This window comes from Triturus cristatus, chromosome 4_2 (genome assembly GCF_964204655.1).
Source record: "Triturus cristatus chromosome 4_2, aTriCri1.1, whole genome shotgun sequence".
Classification (NCBI taxonomy): domain Eukaryota; kingdom Metazoa; phylum Chordata; class Amphibia; order Caudata; family Salamandridae; genus Triturus; species Triturus cristatus.
The window spans coordinates 667,581,185-667,595,092 of record NC_140586.1 but is presented as its reverse complement, the minus strand read 5'-3'; positions in this window follow the sequence as shown (position 1 = coordinate 667,595,092).

Below are 13,908 nucleotides of genomic sequence, written 5' to 3'. Positions count from 1 at the left end.
CATCTCGTACCTCAGCAGTAGCATGTTGTGTCTGTGAGATCTCAATGAATGCCGTCATCAGCATTGGTAGCCTCTGGGGACAACACAGAGCATGGGCCGTTATCGGGTCCAGCAGAGTATCGATATCCGTTGGCATGACTGATGGGAGTGTTAGACAGATGTCTAGCATGCATTCTTCACCGCAAAGTAAGCAGCGTAGAACAGAAGCAATCTTGCCAGATTGGTCTGAACGACAGAAACAATGTGGTATTTAGTTCTCGTAGACAAGGTAAACCCAATAGTTGCACTATGCGCTCACGACACTTCCTTTCCAGGAGAGCATTCTCCAAGGTGCTGGGAGTGACGCTGGTGGAGTGGCTTGCTTTAGCGTAGCAATAGGAATAAAAACAGGATTCCTGCAATGAGTGCTAGAATTAGCGGCAGACCTCCAAACACAGAGTGCATGAAGTTTGGAATGATTCCGAGGACTGCTTGAAAGGGTGTTAACAGTCCCGAACATATGGTTTTAAATACATGCACAATACAATACCGCTCGTATCAGACATGTTTAAGATACGTCCCAACATTTCTGTGAAATGTGTAGGGCAATTTGTCCTTAACAGAGCATGTATCTCAGCTGAAGTCCTTGCGACTTATAGATCATAGGTTTCTATGGCCGAGGTCAAAGGCACAGTTTGTTGTAAAAGAATGGCTTTTATTCTGCTTAAAGTATCAATTCGTATAGAAGAGATGTTCAGTGAAGACCACAAAGGCGACACCCTGACTGTGTCTATATGGTGGAACAAGACTTGCATACAGCAAGTGACCCTGGAAGTAACTGTTACTAGATATGGGATACCTGGCAACATGCCACAACAGCTCTGATCATTCAACATGAGGTAACTCCCATTTGAAAGTTGTCCAAACGTTGGATTAATCACAGCGGCTGGTGAACCTTGCAGGTGGCAGGATAAATTTGCAGTGGAACCGCTACAGGCCCAGTGTAAACTAATATCCCGACATATGAGTGAACCGCTTAGTGCATTTTCACAGTGTGTAAACACATCACGCCCCCCACTCCAACTTCTGTTTGTGTAAGGTAAATCTCAGGATGTCCTGATGTATTCTTTACCCTTTTGTCCATGAACTTTTCTCTGACTAGATCCCCAAGCTTTGGGATCCAGACAGGCCTTGCTGGGATGGCAGGATTTTCCCCAGTGTTGGTTGGCTTCAGGAAAACGTTGCTTTGTTTCGATCTTAGTTCATTTAAGTCCTGTAAAACAGCCAAACGATCTTTCATATCAAATGGTTTATTTTCCACCACTGTGCCTTTACATTCGAGATCAGGAACCCACATTCTTGTCCCAAATAGGACCTCATAAGGAGTGACCCCCCCCTAGAGAACTTCTTGGCAAATTGTTTAATGAGCGTTGTACCCCATAAAGATGTTTGATCCACCCATCACCCGAACTTAATACCCTAGCTGTTATAGACCCCTTTATGTCCCGGTTTTTCCTTTCCACAACCGAATTGCCCTCAGGATAGAATGGAGAGAAGTACCGCAATGCTACGCTCAAACTGGCCATGGCTTCTTTGTAATCCCGAGAGCTAAATGCAGGGCCCTGCTCAGAGTGTAGCGTGCCTATTGCGTATGTGCCGATAAAGACTCGCAAATCTTTTATAACAGTTCGAGCGTCAGCCGAGCGCTGAGGCCACATCCATAGGAACCTTGAGCACGAATCCACTGCGACCATGATATATTTATAGTTACCATCCCTTTGCAAGGGACCGCAGTGATCCAGGTAAACCCAAGCTAATGGTTTATCTGAAATTAACAGGGGCGTCTGTGCAGGACGTTTCACTGTAGAGACTTTAATCTTTTGGCATATTTCACATTCCAAAACATAGTTTTTGGTCTGTTTTCTAATGCCCGGTCACCAATATCTCTGTTTTAATGACGATACTGTGGCGGAAACACCTGCATGGGCAGAGGCTATCCCTTCATGTGCTGCTAGGATTAGTCCTAATCTACGTTCCATGTTTGGAATTGCCCCATCCCTCACTCCAAGGATTCGAGCAAACGAAATGTTGTCCGCATCAATTATGTACGAGTATTTGAGTGGGAATATTTTAGGTAACGCTGCACTGCTGTCTTTGCTTGAAGCATTATATTTTTGAAAAAAGGAGGACCCCTACAAATACAATATGCTTGCTAATCGCAGGGAAACAATAGCAAGCTGTCAATTAAATATGGAGTTAAAACATTCTACACCTCATAGCATGAAGTGTAACCACACAGGAAGCCATTAGGAACAACTAACTGAAACAATAACTGTTTTTTTATTGTAAAAATATATTTTTATTTTGATTTTAAATCTATTTTTTGGATAAGTTTTTTATAAAAATATATATTCTTAGTTGATTGCATAACTATGCATATTCACCAAAATCATACACAGATATAATATGTACATAGAAAAAAGGGAAAGAAATTCGATTGATGCATTCAATAATTATTTCTTCCTGGACAAAATTGATGAAGGCTAGCGGTAGATGACAACTACATGCGTTTCGGCACTTCTGCCTTCGTCAGGAAACCGTCTATAGTGAAAACCAATTCCAATATTAAATGAAAATGGGCGACTGAGATGGAAGCCCCAAACAGCAAAGGCAATGAAGGCTCATAGGGATAATACAATATCATGTAGACATAACGCACTTTTTGATAATATTGTCACAAAAGGTCAGGGCACTGGATTGGGCCACAGGTGACACAATTATATGGAAACTTGGAGCAACACGATGACTCTAAGTGGAGTACTGTAACCCCAGAACAATCGATGTTTTAGAAAGGATTCGTGTTGTTGTTACCACTGATTAGAGACGAAATTCTTGCTAGAGGCGATCCGTTAAAGACAAAATTCCTACTACAGAGGATATGTATTACCGCTATCAGTAGTTAAGTGCTTAAGTTTTGACGTAAAAGGCTGATATTTCTATTTTAAGGGTAAACTCATGTCCAAAATTAGCTATAGCCAATCAGTCACCAAGATTCCCAGCCTCAAATCTTGAGAACCTCCATGCTGCAGAAGATAGCTTGAAGCATTGACAGCCAATAATATCTCACTGTCTATTTTCGTTTTTGAACGAGTGATCGCAGCTACGGAAGCCATTTGCACAGCCCCCTTAGCGGCTTCGCCAGCCAATGAATTCCCTGCAACGTGAACGCCATCACGTTGATGACTCAGCGTGTGTATCCATTTCACAACTGAACTAGCTGTTCCAAAAGCGTCTTATGCTTGATTGTGCCACCTTTTGCATCTTTGAAACCATTTTGAAGCCAATTCTGTAAATATTCATTGTATGATTGTACACAGTAAAAAGAATCGCACACTATAAGTGTGGGGAATTCGTGATCCGTATTTTCTAGTGCCAATTTGAATGCTTGTAGTTCAGCTCGCTGAGCTGTACAATCTCCTAGAGATTGTGTTTTAGTGACCATCGGTCGGAATTTACCATTCCGCATACGACCTTTAACGATCGCGCTTGCTGCACTCTTAGCTTGCTTACTTTCCGTAACGGGTTGTGCTGATCCATCAGTATAAATTATAAATTCGTACTGATCTAGAGGGAGAATCTCAATAGGCAGAGGACATTCGTGTTCGTATTGCAGGAATGCTTGTGTTTTTAAATTAGGATCAAAAACGTATTCAAAATCTGTTGCAGCAAGTGAATTTGCCCATTGTATACATCTTGGATGCAAAGCTTTTGCATTTGGAATGCTTGCTTTTGTAACCGCCTCTAAGGCTGGAACTGGAGTCACGACAATAATGCGTTTCCCCTGAGCTAGAGCTCTTTCTTTTGCTACAGCGGGTTGAACTGCTGTCAGAATTTTTTCTGTCGAAGTGAAGCGCATTTCCGCTTGTGTATACAAATCTGATTTGTATGCAATTGGTACTTTTTCACCATCATTAAAAGTTAAGTAGTTGAATCCGCATTGACCCGAAATTATTCGGATCACTAAATATTGTGCATTTACGCGTGTTTATAAGTGATTGGTTGCTCACGTCAGCTTGAAGTGAACGCAGGATTTCTGTGTGTTCCTGTGTCCAATCTTTGTTTTTGAAATCAGGTTTGATTAATTCGTAGAGAGATTTAACACTTTCTGCGTAATTTAGAATGTAAGTTCTTCCAAAGTTCAGAAAACCTAGAATCGACTGTAAGTTTTTCAGCGTTTTTGGAAGTTGGAGCAACGCACACTTTTCTAAAAAGTTAGCTGCCAGGCTTTTGCCTTCACTTGAAAGCTCCTATCCTAGGAAAAGGACATTGAGATGGGCAATTGTTGATTTTTTTAAATGGAATTTGTAGCCCTCGGAAGCAAAGCCCAGTATAATGGTATTTACCCTTTTCAAGTGCCTATCCAGGTCATCGTCTGTCAGATAGATATCATCGACTTATGACAATGCCTCGTCATCATAAATTTGTAGTAACTCTGTTACTCTTGCTGAGAATAACCCTGGGCTGTTCTTGAACCCTTGTGGGAGTCGACAAAAGTGACGCTGGGGCACCATTATTGAGATAGCTGTCACGTACCTACTTTCAGGTGCTATGTTTTGCCAAAAGAAACCATTGAAATATCCAATGTGGTTTTATATTTTTTACGCAGAATGTTATTCATTAGTGCTGTACTGTGTGCATTTTGTACTGCAAAAGTTTTAGAACAAGTGTGCAGGTGTCTGTAATCCAAAACTAGACAATATGTGTTGTCTGGTTTGGAAACAGGAACCAAAGGATTGTTCATTGATGAGGTGCATGTTTCAATCACCCCTTGGTATTCAAGTTGAGCGAAGATCTCCCTGACCTGTTTTTTAGCTTCTAGCTTAATTGGGTATTGTCCTTGTGCAGTAGGTTGACATTTTAATTGGATTTTATGGTGAGGTGAGTCCTCATCCCAGCCTACATGATTTTTGTATAATGCTGGAGCCTGGGCAACTACCCATTTCCTGGCATAAATGTATAGGAACATGGTTGGCATAATGATGTCTTCACCATGTGGGCACTCCCTGAACAAATTTTGGTGGCCAGTCTTGTTCTGCTAGAAGTATGTCATAACCCCTTGAAAGTTTTTCCCAAAAGAGTGCTTTCACTTTTCTTGGTATGTCTCCCTCCATCCGGAGTGTTATTTCATATAACTTTTGTGGAGAACTAACCCTGGTGTCTACAGTCTCAACTGTGATATACTCATTCAAGTCCACTATCTCCAGAAGTACCTTCAGGTTCTGGCGAGCTATTGTTACTTCTGCTGCACTGTCCAGCATTGTCTGAGCACATTCTCCGTTCTTGAGTTGTGTTCTCAGAATTCTCGGCTGTCTGATCTTCAGACCTGCTACCTTTTTCTTAGTGAATTGAGGTTTTGGTTTGTTTTTCTGAACGTGTTGATCGTCTCTGGACTTCACGCGTTCTTCCTTGTGATCTGACCGCCCTCTTCTTTCAGATGTCTGAAAAGTACGTGAGGAACGTGTATCAGTATCTTGATATCTGTCAGGTTTTTTCAAATTATCCCTATTCCTGAGGTTATACCTCCTGTCAGAGGGCTCCTTTTGAGGAGACCTACCTCGGGATTGAGAACGTTTCTCTTTTGAATGTTGTTTGTTGTTTTCCCACTTCTTTTTAGAAGATGTAGGGTTGTGTTTAATTGAGTTCTTTTCAGAACCCTCAGACAGTTGTGGTTTAACTGTGTAATTCTATCAATTCTTGTATTTGATTAAGTAATTCCTTATCTGACATTGCAGAGATATGCAGCCGGCTAAACTCGGCCACGTTGCTCCTGGTCTACCTAGTGGACCGAGCCTGGTAATGTGATTGAAATGTTTTAGGGCGCCTTTAAACCAGAGCTGATGCTCCAGGCATGTGAGTGGAATTTCAATATCCTCGAAGGGAATGTATTCCTCAGGTGGTTCATCTTCTTTGAAGAAGTGAAACACATGTGTTACTGGATTTGATTCTGGGAATGTAATCCACGAATAGAATACCTCTGTCTGAAAAGATTCATGTGCCTCTATCACAAAAACTGCTCTACCACCTCTTGGTGTTAGGCCGTGTTTTATAAGTGTTAGAGTGATGGCTCTCCTTAAGTTTGGAGGAACATAAGCTTAATTATTGTTAGAAAATGACCTGTATTAGTGTCCCTGTTAGGGATAGGCATTAATTCATGTGAAGCAACTGTAAAATGTAGGTTACTGTGCATTAAGAGAAACTGTGTTTTATATATATGTGTGAATAAATACTGCCGGGGTTTTACTACCCCTAATCCAAAAAAGAAGGAAATTGTTTGTGTCTCGACGATGAGAGGAGTGTTATTGGTGGGGTGGGATGAGTTAACCAGAGGGAAACAGCGATACCTGGCCATATATGGTATAGGAAGGAAGGAGACTAAAGGGAAGGTAGAATTACTTCATTGTTTGTATAGTACATTCTTTATTGATCTAGATCAGAAATTCATGGCAACATTTTACATAATTTTTATTTAGGACCTGTTGCTGCTGTACCCAAATTATACGGACAAAATAATAACAGTTAATTAGGGCTCTAATTTTCTGTTAAATGTGTGGCAAGTATATTGCTACATATTGGATGCAATTTTTCTAGTAAAATAAGAGAGTATTGTTCTGCTGGTTGGGAAATTGCAGGCTGCGCGCATCAGGAAGGAAAAATGAAACTGATACTTTTATTCTAATATGGATGAAACTGTGGAGAAAATTAGATACATTCCATTTCCAATGTATTGCTAAATCCACACTATTTATATTTTCAGGGTAGGAACACAATTACCAATTTGTGATATCACCACAAAAAATATGACAAACCCTAAATGTGCCAGAAAATGGTCAAAACGGCCTCCTTTTCTCATATTGCCACCCCTCCCCCACCCCGCCACTGTCTCATCACATTCCTTAGTTCATGTGTTGTATGCACACAGGCACCCTCCTGCCTTAAAATGCAAAATTCAGATTGTTAAAGTTTAATGTACAACCACTCCAAGGTGTATTAGAACAATGGAATGTTGAGAGGCCCATTGAAGACAATTGAGTAGCTCCAGGCATACAATGTCTGGTATAAGCCCGGAGCTCCAACATTCCAATGTTTGTCTTCACGTTTCTCCCTTTTTAATTCCGTGTATTCTACCCTTAGTAGGTGGAATGTTCGAATAGCCTTATAGGCCTTCTGCCTCGGGCAACACTGGTTGTTAAAGACCCTCTCCCTCTTTATAGGCCCTCGCCTGAGCCTCGGGCCTATAAGTCGTGTTCAGGGCCTTTAGCAACCAGTATAGCCCTCGGCAGCAGGCATAAGGCTACATTATTAGCAGGACAATCACAAGCCATCATTCTTGCAGCTATCTTTGTTTCTGGTTGAGGCAGGCACTCTGTGTTCCCTGTCTTTAAAAGAGGGCACATTTTATTAGTTCCCTGTGTTCTGGTGCACTGTTCAGCATTGCCTTTCCAATACTGATAACCCATGTTTTATAAAGCATAATTCAATGCTGAACTGTTACTAAGGTGAAATGGCTAATAAGAGAAATTTACTAAAATAGAGAGGTAGCAAAGGTTACATCACTTTGTCCTCTGACAACATAAGAAGTACTTGCACATAATCTTTGACAATGATGACATCACCAGAATTGACGTAGCTGAAGCTGCAAAGATACATCATCAATGGAAGATTAATGCAAAAACAAACAACTAAATGTCTATGTTAGCTACCATGCAGCAAATGGGTTCCCCCCATTCAGTCCAACAGGATTTTTTGTATTTGACTACCTGGTTTTTGGACCTTTACCATGGGAGAGCCAGACTCACTCATGGTAAATTCACAGTGATTGGAGTGAGCGTCTTAACCACCAGCGTCTGCCTTTTAAGATAAGGTCAATGCGGTTCAGCTAGGGTAAGAGGCACTGGGCTGGTTACATATGAACACATGTGAGGCTGCTCCTGTGAAGATACCGCTGTGCACAGCCCAGTAACTGCACACAGGTAGCCTATCGCAGACTCCTCATGGATTAGTACAGACCTAGGGTAGGCTTTGTCATGAGGGGACATTCACAGTGTAGGTCTTCAGGCCTTACTGAAAAATCTGTAGTGCTTTCACTGTGTGATTCATATAGGCAAACTCTGCCCTACAGTAAAGGTACTGTAACCTATTTTTCCTTTCCTGGTCAGAGTGGATCTCCCTAAGACTTAATACCTGAGTCTTGTTACTGGTCCTACTCTTGGGTGTGTGGTTTTTGTTTCAAGAGGTTGGAAATTACCTATTTGGTATTTGGCTCATGGCTAGGAATTGGCCAACATGGTGATTGGAGACCTGAGACAAGATCATTGTATTAAGCAAGAGCAGGCACACACATAGGGAACTGGCAGTTTTTCACACTGCTATAGGACTGGTGCGGTGCCATGTCTCTTCTACCTGGTGTGGTCACTTCTAACCTACAGTTTCTTGGGAAGCAATGTCTTTGACCAGACGATTATGGGGCTCATTATAGAGTTGGGAGTTAACTGTAGGCGGGGCTGGCTTTAGGGCAGTGCAAATGGTGCGACCACACTGGGCGCTGACCTGTGGCGGGGGCGCTGACCTCAGGGGGGGGGGGCGCTGTGTTTAGCAATAACTTATGAATGGAGAGATGAGGGGCATTTTGGCCCGGTGGTGGTGAGAGAATCCAATATGGTGGTCAAGAGGTTTGGGGGTGCCAAAAATGATTTTCGCACCGGGCGCCACCAGCGCTAAAGCCGGCCCTGATTTTAGGGACCTGTAGGTTCTTAGGATATTTAGCAGAATCTACTTAACCTTCAGCTAAGCAGAATACTGTGTCTTTCAAGAGAAAGGCTTATGGACTGTTGATGTTTTTCTGAATCAAAGAAGGCCTTTTTGACTGAGTGTTCAGTGTACGTCAGTTGGAAACCTTGATCGTAGTTTTGGCATACATTCCAATAACTTTTGTGATGCCTCTATTGGAAAAAGGTTCTTGCTAGATCTCTGGATCAAGGGAGTGTACAGTTTTTTTTAAGGCTTTTTCCTTTGCTCCCTCTATGCAGAAGGGTATGGGCAATCCTTCCTTAGGCACCATCCCTAAGGTACTTACATTGGCTCTCTGTGTTTAGTGTATTATTGCTATATGCTGCCTCAGAGAATCTGCTGGGTCTGTGCCATCATAGTTTGCACTCCCAAAGCCTGCAGTCAACTTGGCTTATATTTATTTATTTGCAGTTCTCTTTAGGGCAGATCAGATTCAATGGGCCACAGAATGCTTTACAGGGGAAAGACAGAGTGACATGGAAATGCATAAATATACAGTAAGATTTTTCAATTGATGTGATCATAGTAGATTACAGATCATATATAAATCCAAATATATGGCAGAGAAACACATAAAAAAAACAATTGTATATGTAGATGGTGAAACGATTAGCAACAAAATATACATTTGCTGTTTTAATTTGTTTTCCCATACCTTTGACACACACACACATACAAAAGTGATAACAAATTATTCTTTTTTTTTTTTTTTTTTTTTGAGTTCAAAATGTTTTATTAGATTTTCCATAAGAATGAACAAATACAGACAATACAGAAAAAATTTATCACAAGCGAAAATACCTATATAAAATAAAACATTTCTAAAAGCAGTTCTAAATACAATAGTTAAAGATGTATATATAATCAATTAGAAGGAGGGGAGATAAACTAAAAAGAAGGGCGGGGAGGGAGCCATGAAAAATTGCATTGTCAACTTATTAGAAAAAGGAGCTACATTCATCATATAAGGCGTTAAATAGAATGACTGTAAAACGGTGACTCAAGTATACATATACAATTATAAAGATAAGTATACATCTATGGGTAACCAAAACGAGTGAAACAAATTAGAATTGTGATTGATCCCTTTCAGGGATAATTGAGCACCTCTTCTTGTAAAAATGACCCATGACCACCAAGCATGAACCGATAAAGACGAAATATCCTTCCAGCAAAATGTAATGGACTTTAAAGCAGCTGATATTAGGAAGTTAAACAGTTTACCTTCTAATTCAGTTAAGATATGCGTAAGATCAACAGCTTTACATATTAATATTTTGTAAGAAATAACATCATGAATATGAAATATTTGTTGAATAATATCCCAAACATCAGACCAAAATTTAAAAATTAATGGACATTCAAAAAGCATATGTCGTAGTGAACCAGGGAGTAATTTACAATGCCAACAAATGTCGTCTTGCATCAGCTTAGCACGAAATAAACGCACTGGGGTCCATAAACAATTAAATAAAATATAAGAATTGGTTTGGTAAAGTGAAACAGGCAAACAAATTATTCTTTTTGAATGAAGGGCTTTCTAACCGAAAATTATCAGAGCTCAAAAGGTAAACAGAGTCACGTGAGATGGATAGATTTTGGGCCTAGGTCAGAATCACGCATGCAGGAGAACAACAGGTTTGAAATCTTAACCAGCCATTGGCATAGTAGTGGTGCGATGGGCCCAGGTGCAAGCAATGTAAATGCTCCCTGTCCACTGGCTGAACAACAAAATACAGACATCATTTGCATGCATTGGACCCTTAACACCCTTGGGATGCAGTGCCACTGCATTCACTGCAATTTTGAAAACAATGTCCCTGTGAGGAGTCCTTATCCCTGGGCCTCACAGCCATGGTCCAGCACTGGATAATGGATAGAAGGCCCGTGTTAGAGGGGTCAGTGGTGCAGCAATGGTGCCTTGGGCCCTGATCCAGTTTAAGTAAATTAGCCCCTAGGACCGCTGACATGACAGTAAATACATCCATGATTTGGGTACATCATGCCCCTTGTGCCCAAGTGCCACTCCACTTGCTACACTATTGAGACGGACACCATTACCATGGCTTTGCTGCCATGCTCTAGCACTGGGAGGTGCAGAAGAGGAAGCCACTTCTCCTAGGACTGGCATGACTGTGATGCCCAGGAGGCACCTATGTGCGCCTTGCAACACTGGATCATGGCTGCGAGATCCATGGTAGAGAAAAAAAACAGGTTTGGCATCTTAAATAGCCAGAAGTATAGTGATGGAGAACAAACATATCTGAGGCGAACCAGGCTGCCATGTATCGTAGAGCATGGTGTTGAAGAGAGGTACTGCCCTAAAGAACGCTGACAGAGGCAACCCTGTGCTCTTGCCTCTGCCTGACTCACCCGGCACTCCAAAGAGGGTCCGTGACCATTGGAGACACCCATGAGACTGGAGCATACCAAAAGCCAGACTCATGTAGCATCCCCTGAAGTTGTTACCCTCAGGACCTAATCTGGAGGTTATGCATCTTCTTTCCCAAAGAGGTGGAGGTACCAGATACATTCTGCAGGCCTGACTGCAGCTGGCATAAGACAAAAGAGGACATTTAGGACACAAACTGTGAGACTGAGTGCACAACTCTTAATGCCCTAATTGGCAGAAGCACTGTACTTGAGACCTGCCACATTAGACCTTAACTTACGTTAAGCGGAACTGGAGGGCCAAAGGGACATCTTGCACCAGTATACATTGGCTTTCCACCAGAGAAATAATACCTGTTTTTTGTGTGTGTGTAACATTTCTTTATTTAATGCATTTCTAAGACCTGGCATCCTTGGTATGGTTTTCCCCCTAACTATTTATCTTCATACCTTCTGTTTTTGCTGACATCGTGTTTGCTGGCCTTACGACTCTGGACACATTGGCCAAAGCTAAAGTGGTTGTGCTCTCTCCTTAAAATATGGTAGAATTGTCTTAGTCCCAATGGGCACATTTTATTTTACTTGTAAGACCCTAGTAAAGTGGCACTCCCTGTCCCCAGGGCCTTTAAACTAAATTCTGCTAGTGGCCCTGCAGCACTGGTTGTACCCCCCACTCAAGTAGCAATTTAAACATGTCTCACGCATGCCATTGAAGCCTGTCTATGTGCAGTTTTAAACTGCCATATCGAGATGACAAAAAAACCTTTTACCAGGTCTGAGCCTTTCTTTAAATACATATAAGTCATCCCTAGGGTAGGCCCTCGGCAGCTGAGAGGGCAGGACACAATGTATTTAGAAAGTAGGACATGTACCTTGAAGTTTCACCTGCCCTAGTAGTGAAAAAGTTGTTCTTCACTACTGCAAGGTCTACCTCTTCCACAGGATAGCATTGGAGTTACCTTATTACATTTTGTAAGTGTAATTTGAAATGTGACCAGGTGCCCATTTCATGTTTAGTGTCTCTGGAAATGTAGTTTCAAATCCTAACTTATGGTGTAGTCAGATTTTTTATATAAATTCTGAAAATGTTACTTTTAGAAAGTTAAAAGGACAATTGATTGATGGAATTCTGAACAATGTCAAACACTCACGCCGAGTACAGAGATCTGGGCCTAAATCCATTGAATTTTGCTCACCACGCCCATCCAGTGGCATGTGACCTACGTCTGGGAAATCCGTCCCACTTAGGGCGACAAATGCAAAAAGAACAAATGATGGACGGAATGCTGAACAATGTCAAACACTCACCCCCAGCACATAGATCTGGGCCTAAATCCATTGTTTTACCTCGAAACCGGTTCTAGGATGCTTGTTTCCAGTCTGAGGGCCTGAAATTGCAGTTTGTGCTAGACTGTTCCCATGGGGAGCAGAGCCAAGGCTGATTTGCATATGGCTAGGTCCAAACTGGAATAGCATGGTGAGCAAAAACATTTTAGATTTAGGCCCAGATCTCTGTACTGGGGGTGAGTGTTTGACATTGTTTGGCATTCTGTCCATCATTTGTTCTTTTTACTCTTAGAAATGTTCAATTTTCTTGCTTCATCCATTTGGTGCCTTTAGAATATGATTGGGTGTAGTTGACAGTTGAACTATTTATATTCCTCCTAGACAGCCACACACAATGGGAAGCTTATTGGTGACTTGATGCACCATCAATGGCAGGATGGGAGGGAGGAGCTGAGCCCAGCACCACTTATATCTGAATAGTCTGTGTCCTGTCTCCTCAGAAAGGGCTTCATACCCCCTGTAGCTTGTCTTGAGCCAGGCCCAGGAAGGCAGAACATTTCAGCACTTCAAAGGTATGCTTCTCGCAGCTTCTCCCCACTTCAATCGTGGTCGGCCTGGACTGGTCCCAGTCTGGCACAACCAGATATCCACAGTTGGCGCTTTGTGCTTTTTGGCACTATTTTCACCAAAATGTTTAAAATTACATATCTCCTGTTCTACCGATTTGATGTTTGCTCTTTTGGCCTTGTTTTATTTACTAAATTTTATTCTATGTTTCTAACGTGGTATGGGATCCTTTTTATATGTTCTTTTATTACTGTTTAAGTGTCGCACAAATACTTCACTCATTACTTCTAAATGAATCCTCTAAGTTAAGCTGACTGGTCTCAGCCAAGCTAACAGACAGTTGAGTACAGGTTAATTTGGGGTTTTCTTGTGTCTCACACTGACAAGCATTCAGTCGTGGCTGGCATGTCTCAAGGGTGGGGGTGTGTGGGTGGTCGTTTGGGGGGATCGTGCGAGTGGGGTGTGAATTTAATTTAAGAAAATGTAAACCTACCTTATTGCTGGCCGTGCCCCGCGGCTTCTCCGCGTATGCTCCGGGAACAGTAAGCAGACAGCCTCCCTTCACTCTCCCAAGCAACGTCGGGACGCCACACTGGAAGGGTCTTATGGGGAAGCCGTGTTCTCAATGTAAGCGGCATTGCAGCCTGCATGGAGAACTATAGCGTGTGCATTACTGGTTTGGGCTGCCCCAGAGGGCCGACCAAACAGTCAGCGCCCTCAGCAGTGGACAAACCACTCCTCCCCTGCCCTAGAGCAAGCCCGCCCCCAACCAAACCCTTCTGCTTTCTCACAGTGCGAGAAGCAGAAACATAAAATGGTAGTTATTACCATTTTATG